Raw genomic sequence first — 23418 nt, 5'->3', positions numbered from 1 at the left:
AGTGGAAAACACTGACCCTCCTGTAGAGGAAGAACCGATTTACCAACCATGGTTTGGCAAGCATTGTGCACCACAAACCCAGTCCTCTTCTTTTTAAACAAAACTAGGGGGAGATGTTGCGGTGTGTTGTAATGTCCTGTTTTAGACTTCCAGGTCACCTCCCAGGTGTGCCTATACCTCTCTCCCTTCCCCCTCGCCCCCTTGCTGAGTGAGTCCTGTCAATCAGGCTTAACATTCCAGGAAGGTCGTCGTGTGGTTGGTCAAGTTCAAAAGATGCCCCTATGCCCAGAGATCATTGGCCTGTCTAGGTGTCATCTTCCCCTGAGACCCTGCCCCTTCCACCTGGTTGGTAGCTCACCTGCCCCTTCCCTCCCCCTCCCCCGGAGCTTAAAAGGTGAATCAGACCATGTGCTCGCGATTCTGTTGGAGCTGTTGCCAAGATTCAGACCTCTGTGACCATGGAATAAAGCTCTGGATATAACCCTCCGGCAGAATCCGTCTCCTTCTTCCTCGCCATTAGCCTGAAGCGTTCCCTCCTGAGGTAAACGGAGTTCCTACCAAGCCTGGACTTGTTCAGCTGCCCAGCGGCAACCACCAGCAAGCTAAAGGTGTCTCTGGAGTGATACACCACAGTTGCCGCCTTTGGCCTAGCAGCAAGGGTCAGACTGGCCCAGGCACAATCCGCCTGGTAATATTGGGATTCTTATTAGGATGACGGCTGTGGCTGTCAGGGAAGGAAGAGAGCTGAATTATAAGGGACGAATGTTCCAAGGAGACAAAAGGGAAGGAGCTGGAGCTCCAAGGATTGAACGAAGGAAGAGTGTTTGTTTTTACTGTGGGAATAAAGGACACTTTAAGAGAGAATGCCGCAAGAAGAAGAGGGATGAGAGAATGTTTCAAGAAGATTAGGGGCGTCAGGGGCTCTATCTGCTGGGGACATACAATAAACATCAAGAGCCCTTGGTAAAACTTAGAATAGGTCCCCAGCGTCAAGAATATGAATTCATGGTAGATACGGGAGCTGAAAGATCAACTGTTCAAATTTTACCTGCGGGGTGTAAAATTTCCCAGGAAACTGTTGTAGTAAAAGGGGCAAAAGGGGAACTGTTTGAAGTTCCAATTATCAAAGAAGTTCTAATAGAAACAGAATCCAGGATAGGGGTGGGGGATTTTCTTTTGTTTCCTGAGGCAGATTTTAACCTTTTCGGGAGAGATCTAATTGTCGAATTGGGAATAACTATAGAAGTAAAGAACGAAGCACTAAAGGTCAGATTGTGCCCCCTCAGAGTGGAGGATAAGAAGAGGATTAATCCTGAGGTGTGGTACACCCCTGATAGTGTGGGGCGGTTAAATATTCCACCCTTCTTTGTTACCATACAGGACCCCAAGGTCCCGGCACGGGTGAAACAATGCCCAATTCCCCCAGAAGGCAGAAAAGGATTAAAAGCTGAAATTGACCGACTAATAAGCAAAGGACTTTTAGAACCTTGTATGTCGCCTTTTAATACTCCCATTTTACCAGTTAAGAAACCTGATGGGACGTACCAGCTAGTCCATGACTTATGGGAAATCAACAAAAGAACTGTGTCTCGGTTTCCAGTAGTAGCAAACCCCCACACCCTCCTAAGTAGATTAGGACCCGAGAATGTTTGATATAGTGTAATCGATCTCAAAGATGCATTTTGGACATGTCCGCTGGACGAGAAATGTCGGGATTTCTTTGCTTTCGAGTGGGAAAACCCAGAGACGCACAAAAAACAGCAGTTGAGGTGGACGGTATTACCTCAAGGATTTACTGAGTCCCCGAATTTATTTGGCCAGGCTTTAGAGCAAATACTCCAGGAATATCAATTGGGAGAGGGGGTAAATTTGATTCAATACGTGGACGACCTCCTTATCGCAGGAAAGGAGGAAGATATGGTTAGAACAGAGAGTGTTAAGCTATTGAATTTTTTGGCTCTAAAGGGGCTCAAGGTTTCAAAATCAAAACTACAATTTGTGGAGGAGGAGGTAAAATATTTAGGACATTACTTGAAAAAGGGAGAGAAGAAAATAGACCCTGAGAGGGTTAAAGGGATCCTCTCACTGAGACAGAGTAAAGATCCATTCTGAATTAGGTGAAGTGTCTAAGAGAGGTGAAAAGTCTGTGAGGCCAAAGCTGAAGGAAAAACTCGCATGCCGAGACAGCAAGGAGACAGAGAAAGAAAAACAGAAAAGACCACAAGGTCGATTTGCCCCCGACTTAGAAATTCCTTTGATAAAGAAGAACTGGTGCTAAATGTCACACAGAATGAATATGTATGAACTTATTGTGAAACTGTATGCATATGCATTTGGAAGGGGGATAAAAGAAGACCCAAGGTCTTCAGAGGCACGCATGCCTTGTTGGGGGACTTGCGTCCGGCGCGCATCGTAAATAAACATACCGGGCTTTACAACTTGTATAAAGTTGTGAGGTTTCTTCTTTTCTCCGCAAAACATTATGGCGAGCCAAGCCAGGAGTTCTCTGTCCCCACAGGGGCAGGGGGGATAGACGGACCTCCAAGGCGCGCCCTAGGATTTTTTCCTGGTGGGGCTCCGCTCGTCTCAACTTGCCACCTGCGAGGACAGACAACGACCTGCTGGCCTGCGGAGGAAGATACGGTATGTACTGAGGGGCCCCCGGGGGAGGGAAAGGAGAGCAAGGGAGTAAACCACCCGGAGACGTCTGGGTTCAGCTGATAGAGGAGCTGTATTAGAGATGGGGTTCATCGTTCTGATAGAGCAGACCGCTAGTGGCTCTGGGGGTGAGCCGGGTGAACCCGTGTATGTGTGTTGAGGGTTCATAGTTCTGATAGAGCAGAACCGCTAGAGGCTCTGGGGGTGAGCCGGGTGAACCCGTGTATGTGTGTTGAGGGTTCATAGTTCTGATAGAGCAGAACCGCTAGAGGCTCTGGGGGTGAGCCGGGTGAACCCGTGTATGTGTGTTGGGGGTTCATAGTTCTGATAGAGCAGAAGTGTTGAGCCCGTGTGTGATTTGTTTGCATGTGTGTGATGTCTGGACACTGTGTTGCTGTATGGTTAATGTGTGCATTGTGTGGTCGGTGCACTGTGTTTCTAATCGTGCAAGTGTATAAGTGTATGGTGTATAAAAGAGAATAAATCTACAGTGAGGGGGGGGTCAGTACTACCCGTGTTTGAAGCAGCCGAGTGAGGCCTGAGGCGCCGGCTGCAGCAGGCTGCGGGGGCAGGGACAGAAGTGCCCCGCAGAGAAGCGAGTGGAAGAATGTCAGTGATGGTACTTATCGTGTTTAAATGTAGTGATTTGTGTAGATCTGGTACATTTTAACTGTGAGTATGAGTATGAGCTCAGAGAGTTCCTTTGCCTTGGATGTTTGATTTTGATCGTGTCCAAGAAAATTGATGTGAGTAAATGCTGAATTATGGTATGCTATGTTGTGTTGAGAAAAGTGAGCACTTTGAGAGATATGCCCTTTCCCAGTGGTTTTGTGTGGTGATTTTCTTCCGCTGCATTGTGGTAATTTGATTCTCAGATTGTATAGTAGTGTTTGTGGAGATTTTAAGATTTTGTTGCAACAAGAGTGGCATTTTACATAGGAGAACTATAGTACGGTGATTTATGCTTAATTACGATAGAGTTAAAGGAATTCCAAGAATTCCCCCCCCTCACAGCAATTCAAGCCTTGGCTCTAGCGAATTTGAGATAAAGGGGGGGTGCGGGTGCGAGTGTTTGTGTCTGTGGGCATATCAGAGTTTCGGCTGTGACTAGCACAGCCTTTTTGCAAAGCAGTAAAACAAGTGTAAGTAGACACAGGGCTTAATTAGATTGTGCATGAAGAGAACTAGAAAAGACTGATATTTTGTTTGATCAGAATATAGTGTCTATGTCACGTTTTTGATTAGCATGCTGTGTGAGGTGACAGTGGCTGTCCCCTGGGCACAGGGACAGCTCTGGCTGCCCCGTCTCCCCAGGGAACACGGGAATGGCCTGTGAGCAAAAGCTGGATGTGCAGTTATTATTGCAGTGCGGTGTTTATGAGAAACACTGGTTTTGCTGTTCTAATAAGTGTCAGTAAATCAAAGGTTTCTGGTCAAGCGGATTCAGAACCTAAGGTCTTAGAACTTGTGTGTGGGAACCACATCTGATACCTGCCACCTGGAGCTGTGTGTATAGGAGGAAAGTTGAGAAACTACTGTGGAGGTCTGTAAAAAGGTTTGAGTGGAAGCGAGATAGGGCAAGGAGAAATAAATAATGAGAACTGACCAGAGCAAAGAGGTTCCTAAATTAGCCCCTTTTGGGAGGGGCTCACTGGGAGAAGGCTGCCAGTAGGAGCAGCTCAGAAAATAAAAAGATTTATAATACTTCATTGCTGTTAGTACTGTTTTAAAATAGGAGGATAAATGGGATAGAGTTTTGTATGCTGAAATGTCTTTGTGTTTTAAGAAATCACCCAGAATGGCAAAGAGACTGTGAGATCAGACCGCCCTCTGGTCTTGGCCCTTGAAAAAGGAAAACAAGGCAAAGAGAAAGCAAATCAAACATGTTGTTCAGCATGCAGCATAAGATAGCAACGTATGAAATCAGGCAAGGATTATCATGCTGAAATGCAAAGCAATCACAGTTCACAAAATGAGTACATATGATTTGCTAAAGGCTCCTCCCAAGGTAAGGGAGGAAGGGTAAAGATGACCTCCCCAAAAGGGAAGAATTTTTGTTGACACAAGGGCCATATATTCAGTTTTAAATAAAACTTGAGTACCTGTGGAGAATGTTTATGTTGCAGTGTGGGGAACAAGTGAACAACTGGCCAGTCTGAGAAGGCATACTAGTGCAAACCTTTAAAGTAATATGTGTACTATGTGTACCTAAAAGCTTTTGTACAATTCGCTCAATTTGCTAAACATTCTCAAATGAGAAAGGTTACTCTGGAGGCAAATAATATAAAGATGTTAGGTTTAACATTTACAGACACTGAAATTAAGAAAGACATTAGTAAGGAGATATTAGAATAAGTAAATAAATGTTTTCAAGGGTATGGGCCTCTGCTGTACCAGGGAGACTGAAAGATGCTCCCCCATGAGCATCAAGTTTAAGGAAAGAACACAACTAGTGAGAACTGAGTAGTACCCTCAAAAGGAAGATAAGGAAGGAATCATCCCAATAATTGATAGTACTGGACTAAGGGCTGTCAATAAGATTACACAGAATTTATACCCTGTGGTAGCAAATCCATATACCTTACTAACTTGTTTAACACCTGAGCTAACCTGCTTCACTGTTTTAGGCCTAAGACATGCCTTCTTTTGCCTCCCTATCCACGAAGCCAGCCAGAAAATTTTTGCATTAAATGAGTTGGCGGATGGAGAGGCAAAGAAAGCAGCAAAGGGTGAGGTACAGATTTTCCTCGAAGGTAAGCCATAATACAATAATACTAACCAAAAGAGACGTACAACTGCAAGGGGTGGGCTACCATTGAAAGAGAGCTAGCAATCCCTTCCCATTTTCGTGGTTACTAGTGAAGGAAGGGCACTAGAAAACACACTAGGGCCTAACTACTTAGAAGCCTTTTATAGAGTGTGGCTCCTTTTCGAAATGACCAAGGCTGCGAGTGATAGAGTGCATTGAAATGAAGTGTTGACTTTGAAGCAGTAATTTCCACAGGCTTTCTAGAACACACATCTGATTGAAACAATTGTTGTATCGTTGTCAGGAATTTACATGCCACTATCACTCAGGTAAGCCGACAATGTGATCCTTGCCTCCAGACTAACCCCAAAATACACCCCCGGCCAAAACTCGGTCAAACTGGGAGAGGCCATGGGCCTGTACAGCAGTGGCAAATTAACTTTTCAGAACTCCCAAGGAAAGGGGGGTATCAGTATTTACTGGTATTGATAGATACATTTTCAGGGTGGCCAGAAACATTCCACACCAGAACTGTCAAAGCTCAAGAGGTGACCAGATTATTTTTACAAGAAATAATACCATGCTTCAGAGTTCCAGCCACTATATCCTCAAATAAAGAATCACATTTCATTTCCAAAATAGTGCAACAGATTAGTAGCCATCTGGGCACAGATCAGGAATTTCACACCCCATACCACCCCCAATCAAGCGGCCAGGTGAAGAGAATGAATAAGACTGGGGCAAGAAGTTAATCTACCCTGGCTCCAAGCTCTTCCACTAGCACTATTGCAAATTCAAACTAAACCTTCAGCTAAAGGAATGCTGCGTCCTTTTGGAATGCCTTATAGAAGACCATATAGAATACAAAGGGAATGTCCAGAATGTCCACCTACATGGTGGCATTAAGCAAACAGCTCAGAGTAATTGAGAAACATGTGGCTGGAACTTGGAGCAGGGAGTTAGATAGCCTGGGGATGATGTATATGTTAAGTCTCTTACAGAGAAGACTTCGGAACCACAGTGGGACAGACCACTGTAAGTACTTCTCACCACCTTCACTGCAATCAAAATCAAGGAGCAGAATGCCTGGATCCATCACTCTCGGGTGAAGAAGGCCCAGAAACCCCTTAAGGAGTGACGCCAGGAGACAATGAACTGAGATTAAAACTTACTCGGGCAAAATGAGTATATTGCGGTCGGGAGTAGCTCACATTTTAGTTTGTAGAATTGTATTGTGTGTAATCATAACTGAAGTTTCAGAACTTGAGAGTACCTCTGTTCAAAGTAATGCTAAATGGCCTTGGTCCCTGGCATTTAATCAGTATACTGGATCGTAGGAAAACCTTCTGAGATAAAAGATTTAAACATATCTACTGTAGTAATCCACGAGAATCAGATATGTGAGGAGCAAGAATGGCAAGAACAGGAACTGTGGACTCTTCAAGGAATCAGAGAAGAAATCAAAGTAGGGTGCCAGGTCATCAATAGGGTAGCTTATGAGAGACCAGATGTAATTAGTGTCTGAACCTCTCCTGGTGTATATGAACACCAGGAAGTCTGTGATAACCTAAGTGAATCAGACTGTTGGTGTAATTTCACCTTGATACAGCCTGTAGAAGTGACCTGCCTTTGAGCTCGAATTATTATCAGATTTTCATTTGAATTCAAAGTGGACTCTGCACTTTTTACCACAGCAGGGCCTTATACACCCCATACTAGTTCAGACTCTACCCAAACTCCAAACTTGAACCTAACGTAGTAAAGAATGTGAGTGAACAACAGCTCCTTAGGTCATTTTCCAAGCCGGTTGGCTGAACACTCAGGCAATGACTGGTAAAGGGTGCTGAACTGCAGGTGGTAAATTAACCCAAGCAAGAAAGGTGATTTTCTTTATTTATAGCTATCCCTTTTCCTACTGAGATTTGGATCAGTGATTGTCCCAGTCTGAGACAGTTGGATTCTGCTTAAAAGAGGTAGAGAGAGACCCCCCCTCAGAGCTCAGCAGCAGGCTGTAGGATTTTGAGCATCACTTTTGTGCTGAGTGTTTCAAGTAGCAGAAACCTGGTCCCAGTTTCTTCTGAGGCACTGCAAATGAATTTAGGCTCTTCTCTTAGACTTCCCCTTCATTATTTACTTGAGGCTTGGACCTGAAGCTAGGGGCAAGGTGGGTGAAGTTTCGTAGACCAGGAGAGACATTCCTGCTTGCCACACATCTGGGAAATCAGGTGCTCTGGAGGGGGAAGGAGATTCCTGAGGTCTCTACATTTCAGAACAAACATCTGCCTCAAATATGACCTAAACCTCTGTCAGATACACTTGTGAAGTGTGTCTGAATTTGCAGTGTGAGCCCAGCACATCCCTCTGGCAGGGAGGGATGGTCATAAAGAGAAAGCAGTTCCTGTTCCCCATAACAAACATCTAACTGGCATATTAGGGACAAGATTAGGAGTTTTAAATGGAATTGATTCAGAAATACTGGTGAATAAACTGGCCACTGCAGCAGGTAGCCTAACAAAATTGAAGCAGCCTTTATAGTAATCTCTATTGGCATTAGGAACTAGCCAGTGACAGATTTCAAAAGTACTGCCAAAGTAAGGAAGTATGAAAAGGCCGGGGACCAAGACCACAAGTTGATAGTAGAAACACTTAGTATAGTACAAGATAATGTGTCTTTAGCTTTCAGTTTTATACTAGCACAGTTATGGATACAAGCAACAGCAGCTCTGATCATATGGGAAAGGGGTGAAGGTAATTTTCCAATTCAAGAAATTGTGTGGGATAATGCAATTGATGTTGAAAGGAAGTTTCAAACCTGGCGGACTATGGTGAATTTCACCTATGATCCTGTTTCTAATGTGGCAACTGCCTTTGTGCTTATCATACATAATGCCACTGTTTATGTTATCCATCCCATCGTTGCTCTAGGATTAAACCATGAAACTTAGAATCCTGCACTGCTAGAGAACAGATGGGATTCATTTGTGAAAGCAATACTATTAATGCTCAGGATGTGTGTTTGGACACTGAGCAGAGTATTTGTCGCTTCGAAATTCATCCAGTCACTGACCAGAAAACTGTGCTCGTATATACTGGAAAAGGGGGTATGCTTGAGAACTGTTTGTGCTGCTGTATGCTACAACGAATAGCTGTACCAACATCTTTGTCAAAAGCACATGGTGAAGCACTAAAAGACACTTTCTGTTGTGAAGGTTTTCATTAAGTAAAAATTTACTTATCTCTTAGGAAAGGGGGGAATGAGACAGAATAAAACTGGCACAATTTACACTGATTCAAAGTATGCATACGGGGTTGTGCACATGTTTGGGAAAATATGGGAAGAAAGGGGATTAATTAATTCACAGGGAAAGGATTTGGTACACCAAGAACTAATTAAACAAGTGTTCCAGACTCTAAGGGGACCAAAAAGGATTGCAGTAGTACATTTAAGGGGACATCAGAAGGGATTAGATTTTCGAATCCGGGGAAATAATTTAGCAGATCAAGAGGCAAAACGTGCAGCAGTATCAGTATTAACACTGAGAGTGAGGGAAAAGAAATATAAATTGTGTGGAGTCGAAGATTGGGAGTATTGCCTCTGCTGCCCAGACTACTATAATGGGAACCCCCTGGAGGAAAGGAAGAAGTGCAAAGCCTGTCGGGACCACCTAGAAGAAATGTCTTGTGGCAGATGTTATGGAGCATGGGGGGCAGATGGCATAGAATGCATTTGTTACAAACCAGATGCAGAATATTGTCAACGCCATCAGAAAAGATTGTGTTATATTTATAGTTTTACTACAACACAGAAGGAAAAACTGTTGCAAATGGGCTTAAAAGAGAACTCTAACCACGAGTGGAAAATTCCAGACAGTAGAACTATCGTTACAAAGGCAGTGGCATGGGGAATCCTACAGAAACTACATGAGCAGACACATTGGGGAACACAAGCCTTGGTAGATCAATTTGGAACAAAATATATGTGTGTAAGGGTATATAACATAGCAAAACAGGTAGTCAGAGGATGTGTAACCTGCTTAAAAGTGAACAAAGCTTATCTTCAAGAACGTCCTTTCGGGGGCAGACCTCTTGCTTATAAGCCATTCTCACACATCCAGGTTGACTTTACTGAATTACCTAAGGTAGGGAGATACCGACACCTGCTAGTCCTCGTAGACCACCTAACGCACTTTATGGAAGCCTTTCCAACTACCAGGACAACTGCACAAAGAGTAGCTAAAATTTTGCTTGAAAATATTATACCAAGATATGGGGTCACGGAAGTAATTGACTCTGATAGAGGACCACATTTTGGGTCTAAAGTCATTCAGGAAGTAATGAAAATAATGGGGATACAATGGGACAATCACACTCCGTGGCACCCTCAAAGCTCAGGAAGAGTTGAGAGGATGAATGGGGAAATAAAGAAACAACTCACTAAACTGATGATAGAAACAAAGTCGTCATGGATCAAGTGTTTACCATTGGCACTATTAAATATTAGAACCCAGCCTAGGGCTGATGTGGGGGTTTCCCCCTTCGAAATGCTGTACAGGATGCCTTACAACTTAAATACACCCCAAGACCACCCCAGCCTCAGGGACCAGCAGATTAACACATACTTGACCACCCTAATGCGATATAGGGAAGAACTGTGGAAAAAGGGCATGATAGCCCAAAGACCACCACTGGAACTCCGGTTGCACCAGATCCAGCCGGGTGATTGGATATTAATTAAATAATGGAAAGAGACTTTGTTAACCCCACAATGGGAAGGACCTTACCTTGTTTTACTCACTACAGAGACAGCAGTGAGGACAGCAGAGAGAGGCTGGACACATGCTAGCCGAATCAAAGGACCAGTGCCTAAGCCTACTACGGATTGGAAAGTAACCAGTGCCCCAGGAGAATTAAAAGTAAAACTCCGGAAACAATAGGAGGGTTGTTGATGGTGTCGATGTAAAACTTGTCAGGATAGACGGTGGAATCAGCCATAAGAGAAAAAGGGGGGAGTAAAGTTTTGGCAAAAATCATAGATTGTGCCCCTAGAATTCGATTCCTGGTACCCCTTGGTAATGAGCTCTTTCTCTGAAACAGCGTAAGGGTGATAGGTTAGACCCTCCTGAAGAAATACCCCTGCTGTTGAGAAGACTATACCTCTCTCGTAGCTCGAGGCAACCGAGTTGATGAGCCAAGGCAGAGTGGTAAGTACCTGTGGAGGAATGGATTCTAACCTAACAAAAAGAAATACCATGGAACAGAGGGAACATGAGCTCCTAAGAGGAAAAGGGGTACAGTCACTAAATCGGGGAATGAATTGGCAAATATTTCAATCCGGAGGTGACACCTACCGTCTGTTCTGGCAGGTTCTGGTTTTCCTCTTATGTCTGTTACAGCCTGAGCGGGTTGGCGCAAAAGGAACCGAACACCAACCTTTTAAATGGTCATTGATAAGGTGGCAAGATCAGCAAGTGATTAAAACAATCACTACCCCGGGGGGACCATCCTTCCAAGTTTATCTAACAGAACTTGTCACCTTTTGGGGAGGAAGGGATAGACCTCAGGATCCCTTGAATCTCAACGGAAGATTGTTATGGTTTGGGCCTGGCAAAGCCAGAGCCCCCATGGGTACACCTTCTCCCCGGTGTCTGCTGTGAGATGTGACCAGGAATAAGCAAAGCAGGCTCCAAACTTAAAGAAAATTTTATTAACTAGGCTACACACAAACAATTACTAAACTACACACAAAAGAAAAAAAAAAACACAAGGAAAATGAAAACCTCACAAAAACACTCTCCTCCTCCTCCCCCCTAAATTCCCAATACAATACATCTTCCAAAATCACCAGTTCTGGGTCCAGCACTACCCTTTAGAATGCTCAAACTTTCAGTTCCTCAAGAGGAGAGGGAGTCCTTCTGTGTGTCGTGGTGGCCTTTTCCGTCCTTGTTCCGGTGCTCTCACCACCGAACAGGGATCAGGGCTGCTTCCAGGGTTGTCTTTTTAAGGATGCTTTGTCCAGTTCCAGAAAAGCACAGTATCTCACACTCTCACCTTTGGGACATCTATCCCCCCCATATTTTATATACCCCCTGGGGCCGAGGGGTACCCACACTGAATCTTCTTTGGCACTGGGACATTTCTCCCCCTGGACTCAGTCTCTGTATCTCACGGAAACATAGCTCTGTCCATGGCTACACAAAAGAGTCCAGCATAAAATGCCACTCCATCTTCTCCATCTTTCCAACATCTCTCACTCTCTCTCTCTCTGGTCCAGGCCTTCATCACTCACTCATTTCCTTCGTCCTTCTCCACTCTTATCACTCGTCTAGGAAGGGTTAATGTTCTGTAGGGTTTTCATTGTCCAAAAGGGGTTAAAAACTCCTCCAGGCGGCTGGACTCCTGGCTGCACCCCCCCCCCCCATCTCCTCAGCCGGGCTGCCTGCTGCCAGCACATATTTACTGAATTTCAAGGTAACACAGGCTGCACTCTCTCTCTCTCTCTGTCTCCGGCGGGGGGAAGGGGGGGGGGGAGGGGAAGGCTGTCCGATGCCTCTTGGGGCTCTTCCTCCACCCTTCCATCCTCCAGGGCCTCCTCACTCCCATGTCTGTCCAGGCCCAGGCCTACCGCATGGCTGCCCCTCCCCCACCCAGCGGCAGCGGCTGAACGGGGGAGAGCTCCGACCTCCTTCCCTCGAAGTCCCAAGAGAGCCTCCCAGGGCCGAAGCTGTGCTTTTAACCCCTGGGTGTTCTCGGAGGTGTGTCCTAAAACCCACTGGCTACCCCAGGTGCCAATATCAAAATCCAAGCACCCATTGGTTTGACCACAACATCCCAGAATTCCCACTTCTTTCTGGTCAAACCACCACAAAGATATAAAGCATTCTATATGTGTCCCGCCTCTAATCCTGGGAAAAGCTACTGTAATTATCCTGGGTACACTTTCTGTGGATATTGGGGCTGCGAAACAATTGCTTGGGCATGGGCTAGAATAGCAAATGATCAGTTTTTGCAAGTAGGCCGGGGGCCTCCAGGATGTACGCCTCCAAAATATGATCATTCTGGAGCAGTACGAGAATGCTGTCCTGAGGCTGAGAACTGGTGCCAGTATTTATATTTAAATGTGAGTCGGCCGGAAGAGTCAGCATGGCTGATTGGGAAAACATGGGGAATTCAATTGTTGGAACCAGGAACAGATAGGGGAGAACTCATCTTAATAAAAAAGAAAATAGCTCCATCGGATCCTAAACCAGTGGGACTGAATCTGGTACTGAATCCAGAAGTGAGTGTAGGTCGAACCTCAGACCCAATCAAAAAAAACCCCTTAAATACAGTTGGGGAAGAGATCGATAACACTCAAGTGAATAAAACAACAGAGCAGAACACTTTGTGGAAAGTAATGCAGGCCAGTTTTGGAATTCTAAACAAGACCAACCCGAACCTAACTGAGGGCTGTTGGCTATGTTATAATATCCAGCCTCCCTTCTATGAAGCAATTGGGGTAACTGCAAAAGCTAGAAGGGTGAATGGGACAAATCCTAGTCAGTGTCATTGGAAACGGGACAAAGAAAATACTAATTCTCAGGGAATAACACTCTCCCAGGTAACAGGGAAAGGGCGATGTATAGGGGCTATACCAAGAGACAAGCAGTACTTATGCGAGGAAATCATCCGAGTAAAAGACAGCACACCTCCTGCAGAATGGCTCCTGCCTGCTGCTAATACACAATGGGTATGCCAGAACATCGGAGTAACTCCCTGCTTATCTTTGAAATTGTTCAACCACTCAAATGACTACTGTATCCAAGTGACTATCATATTTAGAATTATTTATCATTCCATGGGTTATGTAATTGACCAACACACCACAAGGGAACACTACTTAGTCAAAAGAGAACCATTTACGGCATTGACAATAGCTGCCCTCCTCACAGTTGGGGGGGTAGGGGCTGGCACAGGGGTGACTTCACTGATCACTCAGCATAAAGAATTTAGGGAGCTTAGAATTTCAGTCGACGAGGACTTAAGCAGAATCAAACAAGCTATTGATGGATTAGTAAAGTCCATAGGTCCTTATCAGAGGTGGTGTTACAAAATAGAAGAGGATTAGATCTGCTGTTCTTACAGCAGGGTGGACTATGTGTAGCACTTAAGGAAGAATGCTGTGCTTACGCTGATCATACCGGAGTTGTTATTGATACCATGGCAGAACCAAGAAAACGGTTGGAACAAAGAAAGAAAGAAAGGGAAGCACACCAGAGTTGGTACGAGTCATGGTTCAGCCACTCTCCCTGGTTAACCACGCTACTGTCTACCATTGCAGGGCCCTTAATTTTACTGGTGCTTGGGTTTACATTTGGGCAATATATATTCAATAAGTTGATTGCTATAGTAAGAGGATGCTTGGAAGCTGCACATCTTATGCTCATTAGGGCTAAGCATGAGCAAGACTCAGAAGATGAAACGTTGGAACTTGCTAGACGGGAATTGCAAATATTTAATAAACAAAAATAAACAAACAGAAATTATTTGATGAACAAAATGGTTAAAAAGAAAAAGGGGGGAATTGTAATGGGTTAAAACTTTAAGTTTGTTCATCAAAGCTGACAGAGTTATTCCAGTAAGACTGTTGCACCACTTCCATTTGTTTGCCTAAGAAATTTCCAGACTTAAAAGGATAAGGAAGGTGAAACCAAAGACAATGGGTTTCATAACATTTGTTTATCTGGGTGGTGGGCTTGCTATGATTGATAGCACAGTATTAGCTTATCCGCTCAGTAAACTTAAGATTCCAGGAACTCAGCTTAAAATTCCAGGAATCAGATAAACTTATCAAATAAGGAAAATACCAGCCTTCATCTTCAGACCTCCGGGAGGTGGACTACGACAACCTAGAAACAAGAGAAGAATACGCAGAGTACTACCACGTCAACCTGGAAGCAGAACTGTATAAAAACTCCACGAAATATCAGAAGAGCACGGCAGTGGCGGAGCGGAGGCTCCCCTGTTGCCCAGCGCTGATTTGCTTATTTCCTTGCCTGCTGTAATCAATAAATTCTCAATTGATTTTACTTGGCAAATTGTCGGCTCAATCTATAACAAGGCACATAATTTGCCAGCATGTCATTAGGTTACCAAACAAGATAAGCTTTTCAAATGCACCCAAATCCCATTTTCAGAAATAATTTGAAGCTTTAGATTGATGAAAAGTTAATGTGAATTTGACTCTCAAATGGGTTGACTCCTTTGGAAATGGTGCTTTTCTCCTCAACCAATCTGGTTTTGGAAATACTGACTCACATTGGATTGCTGTTTCAGAAACCAATGTTCCTAACTGAGGACTTGAAAAGAGAATTCTTCAGTTTTGATATAAACAGGGCAGGAGACTTTTTCTCCTTTTAATGCCTTTATTGTAAGTGATCTGCTCAAGATTGGGGAGCTCGACGGATCTGCAGTCTCCGTCGTCTTTCCCAGGGTGACTCGGAGGAGGAGGATATGTGCAGCTTTGTCCACTAGGGGCAGAGCCAGGGGTGCTGTCCTCACGAGAGCAGTGTGTGTAACCCCGTCTCTTGCAACTCTCCAGTGACCCCAGCCAGGTTTTTGCCTTCAGCCGAAGTCTTCTTGCTTAGGGCGAGGGGCAACAAAGGTTTTCAGCATCTCTGCAGGCTCAGCACTCTGTTACTCACGTCCAGACATCACTCTAATTTCTTAATTCTGTATTGGTTAGTTGTTTTTGGGGTCTTTTCAGTAAGTTTGGCAGGGTTCCTTCCCATGGCATGCTGTTCCCGAAGTTATTTTGCATCTTCTGATGCCCCCCTCCCACATCCCCTCCCCTCACTGTCTGGGGAGAAGTACAACTTAGCCTCAGGCAGGCTTTACCGATACAAAAGGAGCAATTAGCTACAATGACCAGTGATTACAATAACAAACAGGTAGAACTTCAGTTTAGCAGCAACTTGTTTGACTGGTTTTGCAACCCTTTTTTTTCACAAAAAAAATTGGCAGATTTTTGTTTATAACAAGTTTTATGTTAATCCAGTTCTTTGCTTTCTTTCTTTTCCAGTGACTGCCCCATTTCTTTGATGAGGTCAGCTTTTCATCCAGTAAAGCATCTAGATCAGTGAAGAAGCAAAGACAGCTTCATTCCATCATTCTTGAAGCAGCTCTATCTGCTCTTGATTGCATTATCTGAGTGGAGATCATTCCCTGACATGACACTGAAGCCTGAAAGCATCTCTGGTGGTTCATTTGTGAAGGGAAGAGGATGTTTTGATTAATGTATGACTCAAGTCTTGCTCAAATGCCACTGTGTTGCCTGGAGCAGTGCCAGGTGCTGCTGGCTGTCTGTGATGCTATCTACCTAATCATTAACTGCATAAAAACCCCCAAAAAACAAACAAGTTCAGTGCTGCATCTGTTCTTTGGATTTCTTGTGTTCTTTTTTATCAAATCATGATTGACAGTGGAGACAGTCTACAAAGTTCTTGGTCTGTCTCGTTCATAGCCTCATCCTGACCACTAAATCTGACTTTTGCTTTCTCTGGCAGAAGAAAAGGAGATAGGGTGTTGTGGTAGGTTGATTCACCAGAGCTAATAAGTGGTATCTGTATCTAAATTGTGCAATTCAAATCCTAGTGTTACCTCCAGCTCTCAGGTTTTCAAGTACTGTCTCAGGTTGGTTTGTTTTAAACTAGCTGCAGTTTTATGTCCTCTGGTAACAACTGGAGAGAAATGCAAATAATGGCTCCACTGTTATGAACAAAAATTCTGCTAATTTTTTTGTGAGAAAAAGGTTACCACGGTTGCTGCTGGGGTGCTGCTTGTGTTATGGTAATTACGGGTCGTTGTTGTTAATAGTTGTTTTTGTATCAGTAAAGGCCCTGGCTGGGGCGAGTTAATGGCCCTTCTCTGAGACAGTGAAGGGTGGGGACCTCCCGAACAGTGAGGAGAAGAGACTTGGGGGGGGATATGCAAAATAACTCCAAGGACCAGCATGCCATGAGAAGCTACTGCTTCTAGCTTGCTAAAAAAGACCCCAAAACAACTAGCCACCTAAAAGTTGAGAGATTGGAGTGATGTCTGGAGGTCAGGAACGGAGTGCTGAGCCTGCAGAGATGCGGAACACCCCCGTAGTCCCTCTCACCCTGAGCACGGGAGTCGTCCCGACGAAGGGACCGGACATAGGGAGGCGGCGAAGAGTAACGTCGAGAGGGGTCACCACGCCCTAAAAGCTCCCACGAGGACCGGACCCTCAGCTCTGCCCCTAGTGGACAAAGCTGCGAATATCCTCCTCCTCCTCGTGTCCTTGGGAGAAAAGACGGGAAGCTGCAGACCCGTCCGAGCTGCCCAATCCTTAGCTGATCACTTTTAATAAAGGCATTAAAAGGAGAAGAAGTCTCATGCCCTGTTTATTTCATCCACTAGACACATTCATGTCAGGGCAATGAGTTAAAAAACTTAAACAACAAAGTGAATTGTATTTGTACATAGAATCATAAAATCCTAGAATGGTTTGTGTTGGAAGGGACAGTAAAGTTCATCTAGTTCAAACCCCCCTGCCATGGGCAGAGTGTGAATTGACACAGGCATATAGCTGGAACAAACACAAAAACACGTTTGAAATGCAAAGAGTAAATTTATTTCATGACTTCACAAACCAGAGTGCTATATGTAGTAGAGATAATTCATGTTATAGAAATAGGTATATGTGTGTATAAAATATTAGTAAAGTTTAAACCCATGCTTGTGAAACCATTCTGTCCAGGAACAGAGTCCTATTCACATTATAACTGATTCCCAGACAGAGTTGAGATAAAATCAAACCCTGTTATCGTATGAATAAGGGTATCCCTGAGCCAGGATGTCTGCAATCTCCCTGGTCGAGGCTAGAGGTATTCACATTGTAACCAGTTCCTGGACAAGCTCTGGGACTATACCAGACCTGTTATCAGATGTAGGAGACAGGCTGCAGCCATCAGAGAGGATTTCCTCTGACACCAGCACCTGGAAGATATCATCTGGAATTTCCTGGGTCATGATCAATGGGACATCTCAGGAAGCCCATGAGATCATGCACCTGGATTTGATGAAATCTCTGCTACTCAAGAGATGGCATCATTTACTACTAGTGAATGGCTCTTCCTCTTGGGCATTCAGACATTCGTCTAGGCTTTGGACATTCTCTTTGTCTGTTTCTACACACCTATGGATCCAACTTTACATGCAAAGAGACACAAAGAATTATGTGGTCATCCCTGCCCCAGGCAGAATAAACTGTATATAAGTTGGCCACTGGAAGCACTCGGGGTGAACTCCTGGGGAAACGCTGCCACTTTGTCAGTGGACCCTAGTTCACCCAGCGCCTGTGTCCGGGGCAGACGCATTCTTGGTTGTGGAGGTTTTTCGAAATTCTAATTTTTGTTATCGATCTAATAAATCTTTGCTAAATTTTTCTATAAATTTGTCTACTGATTTGATAATTTTTAACAAGAGGATCCCAAAGCAACACCCAGGCAGAGATATGCAAGTGGGAACAGAGGCACCATTAGGCCCAGTCCATGCAAGCAGGCAGCTGTGAAGGTCTGCCCAAAATAAACGGGTGACGAATGATTTTTGGGTGCAAAAATAACCAACACAAGGCACAGGAGTTTTGCAGTAACAAATCAACAAGGTGCAATTTATTGATTATAACCACAGCTAAATATGCGTTTGGGTAAGGGATCCGGGGAAGAGAAGGGTAAGACAAGGAAAAAAGGAAGGAAAGGAGGTCAGGGAATGGGGTATAGCTACCAAAACGTGATGTCTTCGGGGTCCCGCCGCCGAAACTCGCTGGTACACGTCTTGGGGAGATCTCAAAGGACAGTCGGGCCGAACCCCAATATATATACTGTTCTTGGTTGGGGGAAGGTAACTGAAATTAGGTTTCCATGGAGGGGAGAAGTCCATTGTTTTCATGGCCGAATGCTCACATGTACGTTAAGTTTTCCCCCTCCCTGATTTGGGAGGGAGTGCAGTCCCAGTCTCTGGAAGGAGGTTGCCAGGGGGGTGCCATGGGGGTGCCATGGGGGTGACAATAGGGTGCCAGAGGGGTTCTTGGTTCCTTGATGAGGGGATTCTCATCTCAGTTGGTCTGTCATGGTGGTTGAAGACAGGCAAGAGGGGTCTTCTCATGGAGCGGGGGGGGGGATCCACCCCAGAGCTCAGTCCAGCCAGCTCAGGAGTTTGGAAGAAAGTCCAGTTCAATTGTCCAGAAAAGGGCAGCATGCCCCCTTCGAGTACAGCATGGCGTGTTCTGCAAACATCACTTGTGAACACACTAGATAAGCAGGAGACTTTCTTTCCCAACCGGCTCAGCAGTTTTAACCCTTCAGTAGTCTTTTCTCATGACAATTGTGAGGCAAAAAATGAAGGATTTTCGGATGGACTTCTACAGCAGCAGATCCACTCTTTGCACCAGTTTATTCAGGGCCTGGGCACTCATGCTTTAGTACCCCGCTGTGATGTTCTCTGTGCTTTTTATGATCTCTGAGCTTTGGTCTTCTCTCTCCCAAAACGGGAAGCTCAACGATGTCCGTGAGAGTCCCTCCAAGTCTCTACAAACACCTACATTATCCCTACACAGGAATTCGACTTCTCAAAACAGGATAAACAGCAGGTTTCCCACACCTTTCTCCAGGCCTTGGCAGTCCCAGCTGCAAGGTCAGTTGAGCCAATCTACCATCCTCCTCAGCTTTCTTTCACTTTTAACCCTTTCCTCACAACAGGCAGGGACACCTTCCACTAGACCAGGCTGCTCAAAGCCCCATACAATATGGCCTTGAACATTTCCAGGGATGGGGCAGTCACAGCTTCTCTGAGAAACCTGTGCCAGTGCCTTACCACCCTCATAGGAAAAAATTTCTTCCTAATATCAAACCTAAGCCTACTTTCTTTTAGTTTGAAGCCATTCCCCCTTGTCCTATCACTACATGCTCTTGTCCAGAGTCCCGCTCCAGCTCTCCTGTAGCCCCTTTAGGTACTGGAAGGTACTCTAAGGTCTCCCCAGAACCTTCTCTTCTCCAGGCTGAACAGGCTCAACTCTCTCAGCCTGTCCTCATAGGAGAGGTGCTCCATCTTTTGACACCATCCATATGAAATTGATTATTAATTTACTATGATACAATCACAATATATGGCAACACTGATCAGTCTGAAGAAAGGCTTAATAATAAAATCAATGCACGACTTATTCCCGAAAATATGAATGCTAACTGATTTATTTTATGCTGTCCTTTGAGTTGAGACATAATGGGATAGTAAGAACTGAACATCTTAGATATAGCTATTGGAATTTCTAATACAATTTTACCTACTGTTTTAAAGCTCAAGATGTTTCTAGGCTGCACAAGAGCCCAAATGGTCCCAGTCTTCCGCCATAGTGTTTGCAAAACCAGTAGCTAGAATCTGTGACCTGAAGGTAAAAAAAGTTATCTGTGTTTAATTCAACTCAAATCAGCATCTTTGATCACTTTTTTTTCCATTCTATCCCAGAAGGACTACTACAGGCTGCAGCACTGGGGTGCAGCCACCTTTTGGATGAAGAATGACAGCTGTGTAAGGGCTTTTCTCTTCTAAGAAATGTTGCAATGGTTTAATCATGAGGGTTAGTCATTCATTCTGCTGATGTAATGTTGAACGGAACATGTTCCTGTCTAGTCTGACCACAAGTCAGGAGGGAAGTGGGGAAGATTACACTGAGGATAAGCAGAATAGAATATCAGCTCTTAAAAAAAATTAATAATACAAACGTACATGAAGGCTTGATTGGGATGAGGTTTAACCTACCAAAAGAATCAAGTACAATGATGCGGGAAATCAGGACTTCTGCATGACTAACCAATATGATTAAGTAGAAGCTGTTAATTGTTTACATTATGCACTTATTTATACATTCTAAAACTACTGCACACACTAGTCACGCATTTCTTCATTGGTGCCTCTATCTTGTCCACCCGTTCTGCACGCACTCTTCAGAGTATGTGATTGGTTACAGTCCAGGTGGTTCACTGCCCTCTGTTATCTAGTTCTTGTGGTTTTGGTATTCTGTTTCTCAGCCTCTTCTTTCTTAATTTAGCACAGTTTATGTCTTAGTAACCTTGACAAATTCCAGAGGGTGCTGATAAGAATAACTAGAAATAGTTTTGTTGGGGCACAATGTTGCCTAAGTTGTTCAGATACATTGCTACACAATGATGGCTACACCCGTGGCTAAAATGTTCCTCCCAGCCTAAATATTGGCATCTAGCTAAGTTAGAGCTGTAGTGAAGGGCCTGACCCCCACATAAGCCACACTGTATCAGCACAAGAATGTTGGAGCATACTGGAAGGTGACACTGACATCCTCATCAATGGAGGAGATGGCACATTGTCACCCAAGGCTGACTGAGTGAAGCTGAAAAAACTGTCTATGGAGACATGTAGGAGATGGCACAGTCACCTGGGGTTGAATGATGCTGTCCATGGAGGCATCTTCCTTGTAAAGCATAATGCAGGTGACACCTTTGTGGCTTGGTGTAATTGTATGCTCAGTATTTACACCAAACTACTCTAGTAACAGCAGCAACACAAGGTAGGAGTAGAATCATAGAATCATCTAGGTTAGAAAAGACCTCTAAGGTCATCAAGTCCAGCCCTTAACCCAGCACTGCCAAACTCACCATTAAACCATGTCTCTAAGTGCCACATCTACATATTTTCACAGAATCACAGAATGAACTAGGTTGGAAAAGATCTTTAAGATCATCTAGTCCAACCTATGACCTAACACCTTCTCATCAACTAAACCATGCCACTGAGTGCTGTGTCCAGTCTTTTTTTAAACATGTCCAGGGATGGTGACTGCACCACCTCCTTGGGCAGAAAATTCCAGTCCTTTATCACTCTTTCAGTGAAGAATTTTTTCCTAGTGTCTAACCTAAACTTCCCTTGGCAGAGCTTAAGACTGTGTCCTCTTGTTCTATCAGTTGTCACCTGGGAGAAGAAATCAACCTCCACCTGACTACAACAACCTTTGATGTAGGTGTAGAGAGTGGTAAGGTCTCCCTTGAGCCTCCTTTTTTCCAGGCTAAACAACCCCAGCTCCCTCATCCGTTCCTCATAGGGCTTGTGTATGTGTTGACATATTCAAGAATCTCAACATCCTTCCTAAACTGAGGGGTCCAGAACTGGACACAGTACCTAAAGTACGGCCTCACCAGTGCCAAGTACGGGGGAAGAATGACTTCCCTGGTTCTGCTGGCCACACTATTCCTGATACAGGCCAGAATGCCATTGGCCTTCTTGGCCACCTGAGTACACTGCTGGCTCATGTTCAGTCGGTTGTCGACCACTACCCTCAGGTCCCATTCTACCTAGGCACTGTCCAGCCCCTCTGTCCCCAACCCGTAGCACTGCAGAGGGTTATTGTGGCCAAAATGAAGGACTCGGCACTTGGACTTGTTAAACTTCATGTTAGTGGACTCAGCCCATCTATCCAGCCTGTCCGGGTCCCTTTGCAGAGTCCTCCTATCCTCCAACAGATTGACGCATGCTCCCAGCTTGGTGTCATCTGCAAATTTACTGATAGTGGATTCAATCCCCTCATCCAATCATCAATGAAGATATTAAACAGAACTGGCCCCAACACAGACCCCTGAGGGACACCACTAGTGACTGGCCACCAACTGGATGCAACACCATTCACTACTACTCTCTAGGCCCAGCCATCCAGATGGTTCTTAACCCAGAAAAGAGTGTACCTGTCCAAGCTGTGACTACCAGCTTTTCCAGGAGTATGCTATGGGAGACAGTGCCAAAGGCTTTGCTGAAGTCCAGATAGACAACATCCACAGCCTTTCCCACATCCACCAGGAAGGTCACCTGGTCATAAAAAGAGACTTCTAAACCCATGCTGGCTAGGTCTGATACCCTGGCCATCCTGTAGGTGCCATGTGATGGCACTCAAGATTATTTGTTCCATAACCTTGCCAGGTACCAAGGTCAGACTGACTGGCCTATAGTTTCCCAGATCCTCCTTCCAGCCCTTTTTGTGAATGGGCGTCACATTGGCCATCTTCCAGTCATCTGGGACCTCCCCAGTGAGCCAGGACTGATGGTAAATGATGGAGGCAGGCTTCACAATCTCATCTGCCAGTTCATCACCCTAGGATGGATCCCATCGGGTCCCATAGATTGATGAGAATCTGAGTGGCTCAGCAGGTCTCTGACTGCTTCCTCCTGGATAACAGGGGGCCTATTCTGCTCTCTGACACTATCTACCAGCCCAGAAGGACAGTTGTCCTGAAGACAACCTGTCTTTTTGTTGAAAACTGAGGCAAAGAAGGTGTTCAGTATCTCTGCCTTTTCCTCATCTTTAGTTACTAAATTCCCTCCCCATCTAATAGAGAATGGAGGTAGTCCTTACCCTTCCTTTTGCCATTAATGCATTTACAGAAATGTTTTTTATTGTCCTTCACAGAAGTTCCCAGTTTGAGTTCTAACCTGGCTTTTGTGTCTCTAATTTTTTTCCTACATGCCCTAGCAACCCCCTTAAACATTTCCTGACATATCTGACCCTCCTTCCAAAGGTGATACACCCTTTTTTTTTTCCTTAGTTCCTTCAAGAGCTCCTTGCCCACCCAGACTGGTAGTTTTCCTTGTCGACTCATCTTTCAGCACATAGGACAGTCTGTTCCTGTGCCTTCAAGATTTCTGTTTTGAAGCATGCCCATCCTTCCTGGACTCTTTTGTTCTTAAGGGCTGCTTCCCAAGGAACTCTTCGAATAAGTCTCTTGAATAGGCCTAAGTCTGCCCTCCGGAAGGCCAGTGTGGAAATTTTATTGATGCCCCTCCTTGTTTCACCAAATATTGAAAACCAGAATTTCATGATCACTGTGCCCCACAGGGTCTCCAACCACCACATCTCCCATCAGCCCATCTCTGTTTGCAAACAGATGATCTTGCATAGTCCCTCTGCTGGTAGGCTTGTGTAGCATCCATGA

Source organism: Ammospiza nelsoni, chromosome W (genome assembly GCF_027579445.1).
Source record: "Ammospiza nelsoni isolate bAmmNel1 chromosome W, bAmmNel1.pri, whole genome shotgun sequence".
Lineage (NCBI taxonomy): Eukaryota > Metazoa > Chordata > Aves > Passeriformes > Passerellidae > Ammospiza > Ammospiza nelsoni.
This window is presented reverse-complemented; position numbering follows the sequence as displayed.